The sequence below is a fragment of the Otolemur garnettii genome, unplaced genomic scaffold, assembly GCF_000181295.1.
Source record: "Otolemur garnettii isolate 467f Iridium unplaced genomic scaffold, OtoGar3 scaffold00018, whole genome shotgun sequence".
Taxonomy (NCBI): Eukaryota; Metazoa; Chordata; class Mammalia; order Primates; family Galagidae; genus Otolemur; species Otolemur garnettii.
Genome location: NW_003852413.1, coordinates 26833650 through 26838424, shown reverse-complemented (window position 1 = coordinate 26838424; position 4775 = coordinate 26833650).

Sequence of the window (4775 nt, the reverse complement as noted above, 5' to 3'; positions counted from 1 at the left end):
CTCTTGGGCTTAAGCTATTCTCTTGCCTCAGCCTCTCAAGTAGCTGGGACTACAGGTGCCCACCACAACACCCAGCTATTTTTTTGTTGCAGTTGTCATTGCTGTTTAGCTGGCCTAAGCAGGGTTCGAACCTACCAACCTGCGTGTATGTGGCCACCGCTCTACCCACTGAGCTACAGGTACCACTAAAGATTTGCAAATTTAAACTACAATGAGGTATCGACTCATACTCATTAGGATAGCCACTGTTAATAAAACAGAAAATAACAAGTGTTGGCAAGAATGTGGAGAAATTGGGACACTGTGCACTATTGGTGAGACTGTACCATGGGGTAGCCATTGGGCAAAACGGTATAGAGGTTCCTCAAAAAATTAGAAATTGGCTTGGTGGCACACATCTGCAATCCTAGCACTTTGGGAGGCCAAAGAAGGAGGATTGCTGGAGGCCAGGAGTTCAATACCACCCTGGGCAAAAAAGCAAGACCTATCTCTACCAAAAAGAAAAATAGTGAGACCTTATCTTAAAGTAAAAAATTAAAAATAGAATTACCACACAACCACTAATGGGCATATACCCAAAGGAACCGCAAGCAGGTCTTGAAGAGATATTTACACGTTCACATTCATTGCAGCATTATTCATAATAGCCAAGTGGTGGAAGCAACCTAAATGCCCACCAATGAAGAGATGGATAAACAAAATGTAGTATATACTATATATTAGTCAGTCTTTTAAAAAAGAAGGAAATCCTGAGCAGCACCTGTGGCTCAAAGGAGTAGGGTGCCAGAGCCATATGCTGGAGGTGGTGGGTTCAAACCCAGCCCTAGCCAAAAACTGCAAAAATAAATAAATAAAAATAAAAAATAAAAATAAAAAGGAAATCTGTCACATTGTACAATATGGATGAACTTTGAACACATTATGCTAAGTAAAATATATCAGTCAGAAAAACACAAATATGGTATGATTCCACTTACAGAAGTTATCTAAAGTATTTAAACTCATAGAAACAAAGTAAAATGGTGGTCACCAGGGGCTGGGAGAAGGAGAGACTAGGGAGATGTTGCTCAATGTATATCCAGTCTCAGTTTGCCAAGATGGAAAAGTTCTGGAGATGTGTGGTACAATAGTGTGAATGCACTTAACACTATTGAACTGTACCCTTTAAAAATGGTTAAGACTTTAAATATTGTTAGGTGTTTTTACCACAAAATTTTTTAAATGCACACACATAAAACCCCCATAAAATAAGCAAGAAAAAAGCCACGTTGCAAGAACACTGTAAAGCTACCAGAATGAAGAAGATGGACGATACCAGGTGTTGTTGGACCTATGGATCAACTGGATCTCTCATACTCTCTCTTACTGGCAGGAGTGTGAATCTGGAAAGCTGTTGGTTATTTAGCAAAGGTAAATGTATCCCTACTCTGTTATCCCTACCCATTTTCACTCCTGGATCTCTAAGTGTATGTGTCCATCAAAAGACACAGACATAAATGTTCATGGCAGTTTTGTCATAATATCTCCAAAAGAAAACAATCCCAAAGTCCACTGAGAGCTGAAAAGGTAAATAATTGTGATATGCTCACACAATAGAATATGACACAACGACAAAATGAAGAAATGACTGCTATATACTACAATGTGGATGGGTCCCACACAAATAATATTGACAAGTAAACCCAGTCAAAAGAAAACATACTCATGACTTTGTTTATATGAAGCTGAAGGATAGACGAAACTAATCTATGGTGATAGAAAACAGAATAATGGTTACTAGCATGTATGGTAGCAGACTCTCACAATTGCCTAAAGAGTTACAAACTGGAAGGAGTTAGAAGGGAGCCTTCTGGTGTCTGGAAACACCTTGATCTAGGTGGTGGTTTCAAAGATGTGTATGTATGCAAAAATACATTGAACACCCTTTCTTGCACATATATTAATGTATAAATGAAAATTGAAACTGGGCATGGTGGCTCATACTGGTAATCCTAGCACTCTGGGAGGCTTAGACCAACAGATTGCTTGAACTCAGTAGTTGGAGACCAGTCTGAGCAAGAGTGAGACCCTATCTCCTCTAAAAAACCAGAGAAATATTAGCTGGGCACTATGACACCTGTAGTTCCAGCTGGCACCTGTAGTCCCAGCTACTTGGGAAGTTGAGGCATGAAGATTGCTTGAGCACCAGAGTTAGAGAGGTTGCTGTGAGCTATGATGATGCCATGGCACTCTACCCAGAGGCACAGAGTTAACAAAACAAAACAAAAAAACCCAGAGTTAATAAAAATCCCTAAATGACTCTGTAATGTTTTTTTAAAAAATAAGCTGGGAATGGAGCAGTGGATCACTCCTGTAATCCTAGCACTCTGAGAAGCTGAGGCAAGTGGATTGCTTGAGCTCAGGAGTTTGTTTGAGACCAACCTGAGCAAAAGCAAGACCCTTCCTCTACAAAAAAAAAAAAAATAGAAAAACTATGGACAGCACCTGTGGCTCAGTGAGTAGGGCGCTGGCCCCATATACTAAGGCAGGTTCAAACCCGGCCCCAGCCAAACTGCAACAAAAAAAATAGCTGGGCATTGTGGCAGATGCCTGTAGTCCCAGCTACTCAGGAGGCTGAGGCCAAAGAATCACCTGAGCCTAAAAGCTGGAGGTTGCTGTGAGCTATGATGCTATGGCACTCTACTGAGGGTGACAGAGTAAGAGACTGTCTCAAAAAGAAAGAAAGAAAGAAAGAAAGAAAGAAAGAAAGAAAGAAAGAAAGAAAGAAAGAAAGAAAACAGACAGACAGACTAGCTGGGTGAAGCAGTGCATGCCTGTAGTCCCAGGTACTTGGGAGGCTGAGGCAAAAGGATTGCTCAAGCCCAAGAGCTTGAGGTTGCTGTGAGCTATGATGCCATGGCACTCCACCCAGCATGACAGAGTAAGACTCTGTCTTAAAAAAAAAAAAAATGAAGGAGAGAGAGAAATAAAAAGAAAAATAGGAAAACAGGCCCATTCATGGAAGCAAAGTTTAATTATATCATATTTCGACATCCATCCTTAGAGTAGACCCAGAATAAAATCACCATTTGAATATATTTTTTCTCTCAATGGTCCAAGCTCACCAGAACCTGCAAATGGGAGGCTGCAGATGCAAAACATAAGTCACTCTGCCCATTTTACAGAGGAAAAAAATGCTCCCATTTTACAGAGGCAAAAAATAGACTAAAGGGGAGGACTCCATGTCGCACAGTAAGTCACTGGCAGAGCCAATCCTAGAATACAGGTCTCAGACACACTCCTATTGGCCTCCTGGACAATCCAGAGGGAAAGGGCTGGAGGATAAGTCGGTCCCCAGCGTCATGCTGGCTGAGGAAGGAGATCTCAGGTCTGAGGTGAGGCAGATGGGGCAACTACTTGGGAGACAAGCCAGCTGCCAAGGAGTCAGGAAGGCTGGAACTGCTTTTCCTAGGTTCCACTAATTGTAGGGAAGTTGGAACTTCTACTTGGGTCTCAGCTAGAAATAAAAAGAAGAACCCCTAGTTTCGGGATAATTCTTTAATGACCCCAAAACGCAATGGGATCCTGAGGGCTGGGATGGAAAGGGAAATTTCCAAACTCTTTTTTGACCTTGTCCAAGGTCATTCTCTCTGGCCTCCCTTGTCTCGTTCGTCAATGAGGGAAAATCCCATTTAAACCCCAGGGAACAGAAGAAAGGAGGCACTAAGAGGGACAGCCGGGTGTCGCCCTCCAGGCGGGACTGAGCCTCAGACTGCAGAGGAGGGCGGGACGCGATGGGCTGCCACAGGGCAGGGGGAGGGTCCCGCGCTCTCATTCTCCGGATTCTGTGTCCTAAACGTGGATGGCTGTCTCCCGCTTGGGGTCTGCGTGCCTCCTCCCCTTCTCAGACTCCTTCGGCCTCGCCCCTCCCTCTCACATTTCCAACTCCCAAGGACAACTTGTCGCTCGCTCCAAACGCCCCGGGCTTCTTTCTCTCCCCGGGATTTTGCTTTCTCCTCTGCTTCTTTTGTCTTTGGTGTATTTGATGGTTTCTCTGGGAACGTTCCTTGGATCTGCTGCTCTCTTTCTTGTCTGTTATTTTCTCTCTCTCTCCTTTCTCTTTCTTACCCTTCCCTCTCCCTCTTTCTCTCTCACACACACCCTCTTTCTCTGTGCCGTTTCTCCGCGGCTCTGGCCTTTCATAAGCGCTCAAGGCCCAGTCTGGAAACCGCGGCGCGGCGACCCGACGGCGCCCCACGGCCGCCGCAGGTGAGATGGGCGGGAACCCGGCCAGGGCAGACGCGGAGGAAGGAAGCGCCGGCGCCAATCCGCCGCCCGGGCCCTGTGGTCGCCCCCTACTCACCGGCGCCAGAGGGACGCAGGTCTCCTGAGCCCCTTCACGCAACTAGAGCCGTCGGCATCGCCGCCGCAGACGCAAACACTGCCCAGAGAGGCCTCAAAGGGGCGGGAGCGGGTGGCAGGAGGCAGCAGTCGCCTCGCCCCTTGCCCTGGGCGCGGTCACCTCGGTCCCCAGACGCCTCTGGTTTCTACAGTCTATGAAGACGCGCGGAAGACGACGCGGTTCCGAGAGGTAGGTGAGGCGGTCCCTGCCCTTCCTCTCGCCGCTGGGCGACTGCGACCACGCGGATCGGAGCTTCGGCCAAAAAGCCTTCTCCGGGTTGGAGAGCTCCTTGGCTCGAGCTTTGAGGACTGACTGGCCGTGGCGAGCTGAGGCTACCAGGGCCACTAGCATAACCTTGATCTCTAGACCAGCTTCTTGGTGGGGCCTCAGGGCG